This window comes from Triticum aestivum, chromosome 3A (assembly GCF_018294505.1).
Source record: "Triticum aestivum cultivar Chinese Spring chromosome 3A, IWGSC CS RefSeq v2.1, whole genome shotgun sequence".
NCBI lineage: Eukaryota > Viridiplantae > Streptophyta > Magnoliopsida > Poales > Poaceae > Triticum > Triticum aestivum.
The window spans coordinates 74592719-74607633 of NC_057800.1; positions in this window are offsets into that span (position 1 = coordinate 74592719).

The following is a 14915-nucleotide window of genomic DNA, read 5'->3' on the forward strand; positions in this document are numbered from 1 at the left end:
GGATCCATACCAGAGGGCACGCTGGTACATGTACCAAAACCGTGACCAACTCCACGTGGACTATGAGCTCGACATGGTGGTGCCAGTGCTGCCCCTCGCTCATCTGATGGAGATGGAGCCATCGCAGATGGAGCAGTAGATGCAGGTGGAGGCACACAGATGGAGTTGCAGCAGATGAAGCATCACATTAGGTGGAGACAGGCACAAGCAGCAGGAGAAAGAAGAGGCAACTCTGCATCATGGGGCCAGTTCGCCAATCTCTTTGTCTTCTGAAGCTGCAGCAAGAGCTGCGGCAAGAGTGAGTCTGATGCAACATTGTCCTTGTTAATTTCTGCAGCAAGATTTGAACCAATATCTGGGTTTAGTTCCTGAACTTAGTAGTGTGCTTGCGTCCGAAGATCTTGAACTATGTGTGCTATCTATCTAAACCTATCTATGATATCCTATCTATCTATCTATGCTTGTGTTTGAATGTTTGCACTCATATTATCTGAATATTGGTGCTCAAACTACCTGAATATTGGTGCTCACAATATCTTAATATTGTTGTTCACACTATCCGAAACTTTGGTGCTCTAGGTTTCAAGGCATAGAACTATAGGTGTGCTCTAGGTGCCAATGCAAAGGTTAAGTGTTATGAAACATAAAATTCCTCTATTTTGTAGCATAGTTTGATTGAACGAAGTTTGAACATTGCAAGTCTGAATATAGCAAGTTCGCTCCTGGTTAGGTACACTTGCTGCCTTTAATCAACTTAGTTTGAACATTAAATTGAGCACACCTACTAACACTTCACATTAGTCAAATCACTTAAACCCATGTACACTGACTCACTCCACCCCTTCTGTGGTCAACTTGACCACTGCATCACTCAACCCAATTTTAACTCATGTACCACTACACAACACCCTGCAAATTTCAGCAGTGGCATTTAGTGCCAGTTTCATTTAGTGCACAAGTATAATTCAACTACATCTATCAGTCAGTGAATTAATTATGTAGTTAACCATTGAAAACCCTAAATCCAGTCAACTAGGACATGAAATTTCAGTGACAAACAGTAAGATTCAGTTAACTAAGTTCAGTAAGCAACTAGGTTTAGTTAACAACTACATTCAGTTAACTAGATTCAGTTAACAACTAGGTTCAGTTAACTATATTCAGTTCACAACTAGATTTAGTCACAAACAATAAGATATAGTTAACTGCATCCAGTTCACAACAAGATTCAGTTAACAATTTATTTCGCTCTAGTTCCAGCAAACCAAACCCTAGATTGCAAATTTGGAACACAAGTAGTGATTTGCTAATAGGAGAGAGGGAGGCAGCTCACCTAGGGTTCAACCAACACCATTTGACTGCAGCTCAACATAGTTTGCTCCAAATCTAGCCAATTTGACTATAGTCGTCGCACACCCTCCCCCCTTGCTGCGGGTCCCCCCGCCACGCCGGCCAGCCAAGGTGACTGGCTTTGTTCACCACTCCTTCATTAATGGATCCAGAGCCGCCACTGCTGCCATGCCCGCAAGAGAGAGAGAGAGAGAGGGAGAGGATGGGAGTGAGGGCCGGCCCAGTCACTTCAGAAAGAGCCGTTAATGGCCATTAGCGGCGCGCCGACAACGTAGTCAACCCGTGCGCGATCGGGCATGTCAAAACGAGATCAAGTTTTGGTTCAGTGTTTGTTGCCACTGTCAAGTTTTCGGTGCGGTACAAAGTATCACGTTTTGTAAGTGGTCGTTTTTCGAGAGCTGTGACGCTAAAGTGGTGGTTGTGTGCATTTTACTCTTAGAAAGGACCCTGAATTTCTCTTCAAATGAAAAAAATGTTCCAACTTTTTTTTTCAAAAAATGTTTGTGTTTTCCAAATTTGGTCAAGATTTTCAAAAAAAGGTTACATTTAAAAGATACTCCAAATTCATTTTTTTCTTTTTAGTGAAATTCATAAATTCAAAAAAATGTTCGTGTTTACAAAATACACATTTTGTAAAAAAAATCTGAATGTTCAAAACATGTTCCCATTTTCACAAATTGTTCACAAAGTCAAAAATGTTTGTGTTTTCATAAAAGGTTCATGTTTTTAAAAATGATAGTGAATTTTTAAAACAAATCCATGTTTTAATTTTTATTCTTGTTTTCCAAAAATGTATGGAATTGTGAAAAATATAATTACCTTTTTTTCAAACTGTTTGACATTTAAAAAAAATCATGTTTCCCATAATATTAGGCAATTCATAATTTTTCTAAAATTTCAAAATAAATAAGAAAAAACAAAAATATTTCAAATCTAACCCTGCAGTATGTTCTTAAATATTTGCGCCGGCCATTGGTTAAGCCCCGTTCATCCTCAGCGCAAGGGCGCTCGATCAGTGAGCTATTACTGGAGGATGTGTTTATTCGAGTGGCCAGCAGGATTTGATCCGGCCTTTGAGGTCTTTGATCCTCCAACTTGTCTTTTTTTTAGAATTTTTACTCATGCCTTACAAACACAGGTCATTTCGGTGCATTTTCACAGTACACAAGTTAGACAACCCAACTACCTTGGAAATAAGAAATAAATATTTTAAATAGCCCCACATTGCTCCTATACATACGGTCATGCCAAATTTATATACGTGTGAGAAACTAAATGTTGTAAGCTTGATGAAGTATTGATGGATTAAGCTAGAGGAAGGACGGATGGATTGTTACATGAGCTAGCTGAAAAAGACCTTAAATTTCTTTTAAAAATAGAATTAACTCTAGTACGTGAGCTAGATGGATGAATTGCTACATGAACTAGCTACAAAAGGACCCTAAATTTCTTGAGGATCGCTACCCGATGAAAAGAGAAGGAAAGAACTGACTACGTGAGCTAGATGCATGGAAAAGAGAAGACCCGACTCTCTCACATATTATGGAACTTCACACCTTAAATTCCCTCGATTAATGATGCGGAGTAGAATCTATATCGATGGCTTGTATATGGAAAAGAGAAGACATGCCTCACTTCCATATTATGAAACTTCATGCCTTAAAACCACCTCGAATGAAATGGAAAACTATATGGGCCTTCTCTGGCATGCGATGACCTAACGAAACCCTTAAATCCCCTTCAATGAAAAAAAAAACAGCGAATTGATTCCTTCACACACGGTGAAACCCAGAACCAAAATGTTCCTTCTCGTCGTGCACATAGGGTCAAGCTTGCACATATAATTCTCACAAAATTTAAGTGCGCACTATTATTTTTTTGTTGCGACGCACGGGCATATGGGCTAGTATTATATAAATATGAATGCACATAGGATATGCAAAGATAAGGAGTTTCAAGGAAAAAAAGAAAAACATAACAACATTTTTTTTGAGAAAAAGGAAAACATGACAACAAGATTTTTTTTATATAGGAAAAAAAGAAAAGGGGGCGGCCCATGTGGCCAGGTTTGGGCGCTAGGGTTTGGCGCGGACGGGCAGAGAGGAGGGCCGTCCGTGGCAAAGCTATCCAACGGCCACCGTGCGTTGTTTGTTGGAGAGAGAGGAAAGAGGCATTAGTAGATTGCTCCCTCCGCCGCCGCCGAGCCAGTCCATTCCCCTTCTCAAAAAAAAAAGCCAGTCCATTCCCCTTCTTCCTTCTTGCCACTCCAGACTCCAGACTCCATCCCCTTCTTCCTCCGCCATCTATGTTGCCCGAGGACACTTCGTCTCCGTCTCCGTCTCCGTCTCGTGTTTGTCCATGAATCCGGTTCCGACTACAACCTGATTCTTAGACCTAACCCTTCTCTCAATAAGTACCACCAGAGTCTTAGATAGGGGTACGCCTGTGTGAGATCACACAAGATCCACCATGTCGCTCAAAGGCTATTACGAAGCCTCGTTGTGTCCGCCAGCCGAGGATGATGTGCTTGCGGCTGCAGCGGCTGCGGCAAAGTGGGACTGGGGGGAAGCCCTCCTCGATCGCGCGGCTTACATGGTCGATAAGAAAAACCATACTTCCGCCCGCTGTCGATTCAGGAGGGACGTCCTGGACAAGAGGGAGGTGGAAATGCGGGTCACATTGTGCCTCGCCCCGCCGCCTCTCGTCTCCTATTTCTGCTGCCACGCCTACTACGCGGACGACAAAGGAGAAGACAACCGATTGTTCATCAGCGAGCCGTCCATGTTTGCCATGGAGGGTGACCTTGCACTTATCACCCTCTGCCACGGGGAATTCCACCCCTCCACCATCGACAACAACAAGGGCTTGTTGACACACGAACACGTCACGTGTACCCTCGACGCCGGGGGTGATGCACCGCAGCTCACGTCGAAGGAGACCCGACCAACAGCGCGATATGCAAGACAGTCGGCGGGTGCTTTTGCAGACCCGAAACCCCGCGCACCCGGGAGGGACCCCGTCAGGGATTGCGGCGGCTATGGGCTGCCCTAGGTCGATTCGCTCGCCCCTAGAGCCTCGGGATTCGCAGCTCTCAAACACGAAGAACAGCGAAGAACGAGAGAGAAAAACGGTGGAGAGATAAAAAGTAGACAGGAAAAAGTAGTATATTGATTTGTTCGATTGTGTGTTTTTCAATCGGCCGTCACCCCCAACATATATAAGAGGCGGCTGGACTTCCCGTACAAGTAAAGGATTCATCTAGGCTTTCCTTACAAGAAGAATTACATCAATTCGCGTCCTAGAGTCCTAGTTCTACTCCAACTCGGATTCAGTCTGAATCTGGCCCAACTTCTGTCTTCCTCCTTGTGCAAGCCGCCGAGCCTCCATATGATCTCCGATCAAGATGGCCCAAATACCAAACTTGTGCGCCTCGATGATACGAACAACTCTCATGTTGATCACTTTCAAATAAGGCCATCTTGAACACTTTTCGAGGTCGTCTTACCTTCCAGTCGGACTTGGTCTTGCGGTATACTGAATTATCCGAGTCTTGTAGTGAATTTGCAGGCTATATACTATCTCTGACGACGATGACTCCAAAACCAAAGTTTATCGTCTTGATGATACGCACAACTTCTGTATTGAACACTTTTCCATCCGAGATCATCTTGATAAACTTTTGGGCACATGTTCAGTTTCACTCGGATTTGAGCTCATCCACTCGGATATTAGAGTCTTTCACTCGACTGGATCTTTTCACTTGGATGACTATATTTTCATTCGGAAGACAATCTTTCACTCGGATGATGACCACATTTTCAGTTGGAAGACAATCTTTTACTCGACCGACCTTTTACTCGATCGGTAGGTTTTCACTCGACCTTTTACTCGATCGATAGGTTTTCACTTGACCTTTTACTCGATCGGTGGGTTTCACTCGACCTTTTACTCGATCGGTAGGTTTTCACTCGACCTTTTACTCGATCGGTAGGTTTTCACTTGACCTTTTACTCGATCGGTAGGTTCTCACTTGACCTTTTACTCGATCGGTAGGTTTTCACTCGACCGGTGAGTTTTCACTCGACCAAAAACATAGCCTGATCTTGATTTGTCTCCCCAAGTCTCATATGACCTCGGATTGAGACGAATTATATTTGAAAATCGATCGGCTCGACGAGACGAAACTTTCTCGTGTTGAAGTTTTTTCAATTAAAGGCTGTCTTGAGGGCTGAATTGCTCACGCATTGCATCAGACACTCATCAACATGTGTCTGATGTCAAGCGTAATATTTTGGTCTCTGGCCTGTCCAGACCGTATTGACTATAACTTTTGCATATGAACTCGGATTGAGATGATTTATATATGAGAATCAATGGTCTTGACGAGACGAAGACAATTCCTTTAGAGCACTCCTTCATCTGAGTTCATATTGAGGGCGTAATCGGCCGAAAAGCACTCAGAACACTAAATTTTGCCACTCGGAGTATAGCTTCGGCCACTGAGATGAGGTCGAATGGCGATAGCCTAAACATCAAAGTTGTTCCACTCGACGATACGAAACTTTCTCATGCTGAAAACCCTTTCACTCTGTATATTGCCAAAATCAGTTGTCAACACATGCCCCCCTGTTTTTCGGCAAAGCTTGCATGCCGAAAAATAATATGCATAATGTTCATTCTAAGGACGATGTCAACACTCCATCGGCCATTTATTTTTCTCAGGGCGATAATTATGTATCGGCCATGTTTGTGCTAAGGGCGATAATTGTATATCGGCCATTGCCTACTTAGGCTTCCTGCCACACACTCGGGTGGTACTTCTTCAAATATTTGCCATTGAGAGCTCGAGGTAACAATGCCCCTTGTATTGATTCCACCAAATATGAATTTCCGGGAACGATTCTTGTAATCCTAAAAGGACCTTCCCAACTTGGAGACCACTTCCCGAATTTTCTATCTCTTGAACCAATCGGCAGAATCACTTTCCAGACAAGATCACCAACTTGAAAATTCTTCAACTTAACTTTCTTATTGTAATCCCTTGCTACCCTCAACTTATCTCTCTCTATGGCATTCAAAGCAGCCAAACGTTTATCAGCAACCTCGTCAATGTTGTCCATCATCAAGTTATAGAAGTCTATCGCCGATAAATCATTTTGTTTGGCTATTCTCAAAGCATTCAAATTTACTTCCACCGGTAAAACAGCCTCCTGACCAAATACTAGCTCATATGGAGTCACTTTCGTAGCACCATGCCTTGAGATTCTATGTGCCCATAATGCCTCAGACAACAAGTCATGCCATCTCCTTGGATTATCCTCAATCTTCTTCTTGATGAGCTTGATTAAAATTTTATTGCTAGACTCAGCTTGTCCATTAGCTTGGGCATAATATGGAGAGGAATTGAGCAACTTTATATTATAAGATTCGGCAAACTCTCTGACTTGGTGTGACATAAAAGATGAACCTTGATCTGTAGTTAACGTTTGAGGAATACCGAATCTATGAATAATATGCTCGGTTATGAATTGAATCACCTCCGTATGTGTCATGTTCTTGAGAGGTACTGCTTCAGACCATTTAGTGAAATAATCAGTTGCCACCAACACGAATCGATGCCCCTTTGAGGAAGATGGATGAATTTGCCCAATAAAGTCTAAACCCCATCCTCTGAAAGGCCACGGCTTGATAATAGGATGCAACATAACAGCAGGAGCCAATTGAATATCACCAAATTTTTGACAAGCTTTGCACCCTTTATAATATCTGAAGCAATCATTAATCATGGTCGGCCAATAAAACCCAGCGCGTCGTAATAACCATTTCATCTTAGGAGCCGACTGGTGAGTACCACAAATGCCCTCATGTACCTCTCCCATAGCAACTCTTGCTTGATCCTCATCCAAGCATTTTAAAAGAACATCATCAACTGTTCGGCGATAAAGGTCATCGTCCCTCATAGTATATTTAAAAGCCATACGCCGAACAGCCCTGTCCACCCTTTCACTCGGATTGCGCAAGTAAGCAACAATGGGCTTCCTCCAGTCGAAATTGTCATCTGCACTAGATTTTTTGTTAATGACCGAATCACTGGGTTCTTGTTCGGCCTCTTCTATACTGGTAAGACAAGACATCGGACTTTGAGAAATATGAAACATGCCATGATCAACATGATATCCAGATGCTTGTTGTGCCAACTCATTTGCTTTCCAATTGTCATGTCTAGATATATGTGCAATGCTAAAACAATCCAAAGTAGAAATTATATCTAGACATCTATCAAGATAAACATTAAGTGATTCGTCAAAACACTGAAAGACTCTGGATATTTGCTGCACCACTAGTAACGAATCACCGTAAGCCTCAATATGTGTAACACCTATAGCAAGTAACATCTCTAGACCGAATAACAATGCTTCATATTCGGCTTGATTGTTTGTGCAAAAATATTCTAAGCGGCATGAGGCTTCAAAAACAGCACCATGAGGAGATATATAAACAATACCAACACCTTGGCCATTGCTACAAACTGAACCATCAAAGTACAATCTCCATGGTACTAATGAAACAAGGTTCATATCAACATCATGCTTGTCATTAATCCGATGTTCAACAATAAAATTAGCAACAATTTGGCCTTTCATGGATTTTAGAGATTCATAAGACAAATCATACTCAATCAAAGCATAAGCCCACTTGCCAATTCTACCACTAAGAATTGGCCTATGCAACATGTACTTAATGACATCGGTTTGACAAGCTACCACACAAGCACTCGGCACTAGGTAATGCCTCAATTTTGTGCAAGCGTAATATAAGCATAGACATAGTTTTTCAATAAATGTATACCTTGTCTCGGCGTCCAATAAACGTCTGCTCAAATATGTAATGGCATGCTCTTTTCCTTCGGTATCTTGAGTCAAAACAGCACCAATAACACCTTCCTCTGCTGCGATATAAAGTTTAAAAGGCTCTCTATGCTTGGGTGCTTTCATCACCGGAGGAGTGCACAAATAATTCTTGATCATATCAAAGGCTTCTTGCTGTTTTGCCCCCCAAGTGAAATCAACATCATTCTTTAACCGAAGGATAGGAGTAAATGCATCAACTTTCCGTGACAGATTAGCTATGAACCTTCTCAAATAATTGACCTTGCCAAGGAACTTTTGCATATCTCTCTTGCATGTTGGAGCCTCCACTTTCTGTATGGCCTCTATCTTTTTGGGATCGATTTCGATGCCATCTTCATGAATAATGAAACCCAAAAATTTGCCAGCTGACACGCCGAATGCACACTTCAAAGGATTCATCTTCAGTCCATACTTTTTCATTCTTTCAAAAGCTAAACGCAAATCGGCCAAGTGAGATTTAAAAGCATCCGATTTGACAACAATATCATCAATATAAACTTCAAGTATGACACCGAGTAAATCATGAAAAATCAAATTCATAGCCCTTTGATATGTGGCCCCAGCATTTTTCAATCCGAATGTCATCACTGTCCACTCGAATAAACCAAGGAAACCAGGACATCGGAAAGCTGTTTTGTACATGTCCTCTTCGGCCATAAAAATTTGATTGTATCCGGCATTACCATCTAGAAAGCTAATAACCTTATGTCCAGAAGCATCATTAATAAGCATATCGGCTATTGGCATGGGATACTCATCTTTGGGTGTAGCCCTATTCACATCTCTGAAGTCAATGCACACCCTCAACTTGCCGGATCCCTTCTTCTCCACTGGGACAATGTTAGAAATCCACTCGGCATACCTGCAAGGTCGAATGAATTTAGCTTCAAGCAGTCGACCGATCTCTTCCTTGATCCGGTCATATGTTTTCGGATTAAACTTTCTGGCCGACTATTTATAAGGTCTAAAACCGGCCTTTATAGGCAACCGATGCTCCACTAGCTCTCGGCTCAACCCTGGCATCTCATGATATTCCCATGCAAAGCAACAAACATATTCTTTCAATAGCTCGATTAATTTAGCTTTACAATCGGCTTTCAAATTTTTGTTTATAAATGTCGGTCTACTGACTGATCCGTCTCCGATATCTACCTCTTCTAACGGATCGGCCGATGTAAAACCTTGTCCAAGTTTATCCATGTCATCCAACTCCTCAATAGACTCATACATATCGTTCTCGCTGGACCGATATTTTGCAAGACGTTTTTGTAACCACTCGGAACTAGGATCCATTTAAACATATCATACCTTGGAGCCGATTGCATTCAGTCGGCTTTAAAGACACGGGCACAAAACCATTCTTGGTCGCGCTGAGAAAATCAAACTCTGATAAGTCACGTCCCGTCAAGCAAGTAGCATTGGGATGTTGCCAATCCACCGATGCATCGGCCAAAGCAACACAGACCGAGTTATCCGCATGAATGACTTCCACTTCATCATCAACCCACTGAATCAAAAACTGGTGCATAGTGGACGGCACGCACTGGTTTGCATGAACCCAATCACGGCCTAGTATAACATTGTAGTTACCTTGCACCTCAGCGACAAAGAATGCAGTAGCCAAAGTTTTGCTTCCGACTGTAAGCTCCACATACATTACACCTTTGGCTTCAGTTTTCTCTTTGCCTTCAAACCCGTTGAGCACCATATTGGTCTTGATCAATTCTTCATCAGGCAAACCCAATTTCTTGAAGACCGAATAGGGCATAAGATTTACCACAGCACCACCATCAACAAGCATCCGAGTGAGCGGCGACCCATTGATATGACCTCTGAGATATAATGGTTTCAGATGCTTTACTGGTTCTTTCGGCTTCTCGAATATTGCATTTTTAGGACCAAAATCCAGCTGAGCAACTTCCCCTTCCTCATCTACAGCACGAAACTCAGCAGGTAAGTAATACACCATATTGATATCCATACCTTCATGAACCGGTGTAGATTCATAGTCCACCACATCAGCCTCTTCTTCAAGTGGATCGACCGATTCTGAAATCTGGTCGAGTGAAGGAGAAGTAGGAAGTGTTGTAGACGATGTAATAGCTGTCGCATCGTCCTCCTTGGGTGGTGTAGGCACTTCTGTGATAGATGTAGAGGCTGATGTATCTTGTATTTGTTTAGGCCTCCACACTTGTTTTGCTGGAACCATGGGCCGAGTGTCATTGAACAACTTATCTCTTTGCTTCTCGGCCTCCTGCTCTGCCATCTCTTGACTCCTTAACCTCTGTAGTTTCCTCTTCTGTGTCTTTGTTAGCCCTGGAGGACACCACTTTGGTCGAGTGTATTTAGGATCTCTCACCTTTACTTGGCTGGTGCTTGCTTCATGGTCATTAGCCGAGTGCTTTGGCTTGATAGAAAGTATCGGCTCAGTCGGATTGCTATGCACAATAGGCTGCTGTATGGCAAATGTTTCGGTGCCCAAAATAAGTGAGTCGACATCCATTTTCTCCTTGCCTTTTCCCGACTCAACTGCTGCAACACTCGGTGACTTAACACGCCATTCTTTCCGACTTTCCAGATGCATGAAATTTCCACTCGGGCGCACCTTTTTACTTGGATGGAATCCACTCGGGTTGATGTCACTCGGATGGTATCCACTCGGATGGAACTCAGTCGGATGGAATCTACCCATCCACATTTTTTCACTCGGATAGCTTCCACTTGGGTGTATTCTTACACTCGGATAATTTCCATCCGGTCGCATATTTCTACCAGCCGACTGATAGTCACCGATGTTGAGCCGGCCATTATATGAGTAATCAAGTCGATCCCACACAGGTTGCTTCTGCTCTTCTGAAAACTGCGCCCTTGGTCCACTTGGTTTTGTATACCGACTGAACATATCAACTGATGGTGACCTTGGTCGTTTCAGATGAGTCGGTCGATTGAAACTAGAACCGGCCGACTGGTTAGCATATTTGGACAGCAACATATCAAAAGTTGGCTTGATCCGCTTGCGCTGCATTTTAACTTCATTCTTCTTCCACTTGCCAACTTCTGGACTCTTGGGCTTGACAAATTTAACACGAGTATTTTCTTGCACTTGCGGTTGCCCCCCGAGGGTAGGATTCTTGATGGTGATTTTGATCACTTCCTTGCCATCGGGTTGCTTATCAAGCACAACCTGTCTCCCCAAGACTCTGTTGTCCTCCTTGTCTTTCCTGGGCTCACCAACAATGACATTAGCTTTATTAGCAGATTCGGCCACCTCCGGCCGAATGAGTAGCTTCTTCCCCTCCAAATCCATGGTATTCATGGGAAAAGGTTGTTTATCAACTTGCATCTCAGAAAAGTTCAATCGTCCATCATTAATGGCCGATTGTATCTGTCGTCGAAAAACATTGCAATCGTTAGTAGCATGAGAAAAAGAGTTATGATACTTGCAATAAGCACGCCGTTTTAGCTCTTCAAACGGCGGTAAAGTATGAGATATTCTAATAATCTTAGCCTGCAGCAAAGCATCAAATATTCTATCACACTTAGCAATGTTAAAAGTAAACTTCATCTCTTCATCACGATTCTTATGAATCGGTTTCAAATCATTGCAAGTAAAGGGTTTGGCCTTAGATGGCCAAACAAATTCAGTAGCAAAAACATCACCCTCATCGTCCGAGTGATCACTGTCATATTCCACCATATTTATCTTTGGACGATCGGCTTTGTATCTATGCACTTCTTTGAGGTCTTTGCTTCGGCTTTCCTGAGCCGAAGCCCTTTGTAAGACTTGGTTGATATTTAAGAACTCATAGCCTTCTAGCTTTTCTCTAATGGGAGTTCTCAAACCACTCAACACTAGGTCTGCCAAGTCTCTCTCGGTTATCACCAAACTAAAACACCGGTTTTTCGTTTCTCTGAATCTCTTGACGTAATCGGAGACCGATTCATCATGCTTCTGTTTAACCGATGTTAGATGTGACAACTTGAGTTCATTGTCGCCGCTGTAAAAGTGATCATGAAATTTCTGCTCTAGATGCGACCAAACTCGAATGGAACCATGTGGTAAAGAAGAAAACCATGAAAATGGCGGTACCAGTTAATGATAAAGGAAATAAACGCACTTTCAACTCATTTAGTGAACCTGCTTCACCTAATTGTGCCAAGTATTGACTAACATGCTCCCATGTGGTTTTTGTGCCTTCTCCATTGAACTTAACAAAATCTGGAATTTTATATCCTGGAGGGCACTGGATGGCATCAAAGTACTCGGGGTACGGCTTTTGGTAAATCCGATTCCGAGGTAACTCAACCCCAAAATTCTCTCGAAGCATCTTAGCCATCTCCTCTCTAAGATTAGCTAGACCATCATCCATAGTGGACGATGAAGCTTGTGGCGGTGGCATAGGAGGAGTATGATTACTAGCTGTAGGTAGGAATTGTGGCGGTGGCATAGGAGGAGATGTATTCTTCTGAGCATTAGTATTTTCTATGAAAGTTTGATAGACTAGATTGTTACCATCAGCAATACGACTTTCAATCTTAGCCCACTGCTCAGGAGAAAAGGCAGTACTTACAGAGGGTTTAACCTGCTTGGCTTGCAAAGGAGGGAACTTGATTTCTTCAATTGGAGTGATGTTGCCTTGGTGATCCTTCTTGAACTTTGCAAGGAACTCCTGCAAGTCCTTCTCCTCGCGCGCCTTCTTGTACTCCTCATAGACTTGGCGATGATCGGCCGATATCTCATCAAGACTGGGCTTAATGATGTTATCGGCGTCTACCTCAGATGGCTTGGGAAGATCAGACATGGTGGATGATGATGATCGATCTTCGTCCCCAGCGGAGTCGCCAAAAAGTGTGTTGACACACGAACACGTCACGTGTACCCTCGACGCCGGGGGTGATGCACCGCAGCTCACGTCAAAGGAGACCCGACCAACAGCGCGATACGCAAGACAGTCGGCGGGTGCTTTTGCAGACCCGAAACCCCGCGCACCCGGGAGGGACCCCGTCAGGGATTGCGGCGGCTATGGGCTGCCCTAGGTCGATTCGCTCGCCCCTAGAGCCTCGGGATTCGCAGCTCTCAAACACGAAGAACAGCGAAGAACGAGAGAGAAAAACGGTGGAGAGATAAAAAGTAGACAGGAAAAAGTAGTATATTGATTTGTTCGATTGTGTGTTTTTCAATCGGCCGTCACCCCCAACATATATAAGAGGCGGCTGGACTTCCCGTACAAGTAAAGGATTCATCTAGGCTTTCCTTACAAGAAGAATTACATCAATTCGCGTCCTAGAGTCCTAGTTCTACTCCAACTCGGATTCAGCCTGAATCTGGCCCAACTTCTGTCTTCCTCCTTGTGCAAGCCGCCGAGCCTCCATATGATCTCCGATCAAGATGGCCCAAATACCAAACTTGTGCGCCTCGATGATACGAACAACTCTCATGTTGATCACTTTCAAATAAGGCCATCTTGAACACTTTTCGAGGTCGTCTTACCTTCCAGTCGGACTTGGTCTTGCGGTATACTGAATTATCCGAGTCTTGTAGTGAATTTGCAGGCTATATACTATCTCTGACGACGATGACTCCAAAACCAAAGTTTATCGTCTTGATGATACGCACAACTTCTGTATTGAACACTTTTCCATCCGAGATCATCTTGATAAACTTTTGGGCACATGTTCAGTTTCACTCGGATTTGAGCTCATCCACTCGGATATTAGAGTCTTTCACTCGACTGGATCTTTTCACTTGGATGACTATATTTTCATTCGGAAGACAATCTTTCACTCGGATGATGACCACATTTTCAGTTGGAAGACAATCTTTTACTCGACCGACCTTTTACTCGATCGGTAGGTTTTCACTCGACCTTTTACTCGATCGATAGGTTTTCACTTGACCTTTTACTCGATCGGTGGGTTTTCACTCGACCTTTTACTCGATCGGTAGGTTTTCACTCGACCTTTTACTCGATCGGTAGGTTTTCACTTGACCTTTTACTCGATCGGTAGGTTCTCACTTGACCTTTTACTCGATCGGTAGGTTTTCACTCGACCGGTGAGTTTTCACTCGACCAAAAACATAGCCTGATCTTGATTTGTCTCCCCAAATCTCATATGACCTCGGATTGAGACGAATTATATATGAAAATCGATCGGCTCGACGAGACGAAACTTTCTCGTGTTGAAGTTTTTTCAATTAAAGGCCGTCTTGAGGGCTGAATTGCTCACGCATTGCATCAGACACTCATCAACATGTGTCTGATGTCAAGCGTAATATTTTGGTCTCTGGCCTGTCCAGACCGTATTGACTATAACTTTTGCATATGAACTCGGATTGAGATGATTTATATATGAGAATCAATGGTCTTGACGAGACGAAGACAATTCCTTTAGAGCACTCCTTCATCTGAGTTCATATTGAGGGCGTAATCGGCCGAAAAGCACTCAGAACACTAAATTTTGCCACTCGGAGTATAGCTTCGGCCACTGAGATGAGGTCGAATGGCGATAGCCTAAACATCAAAGTTGTTCCACTCGACGATACGAAACTTTCTCATGCTGAAAACCCTTTCACTCTGTATATTGCCAAAATCAGTTGTCAACAGGGCTACTATGAATACTTGGTGTACCAGGCAGGGAAGGAGGAACTCACCC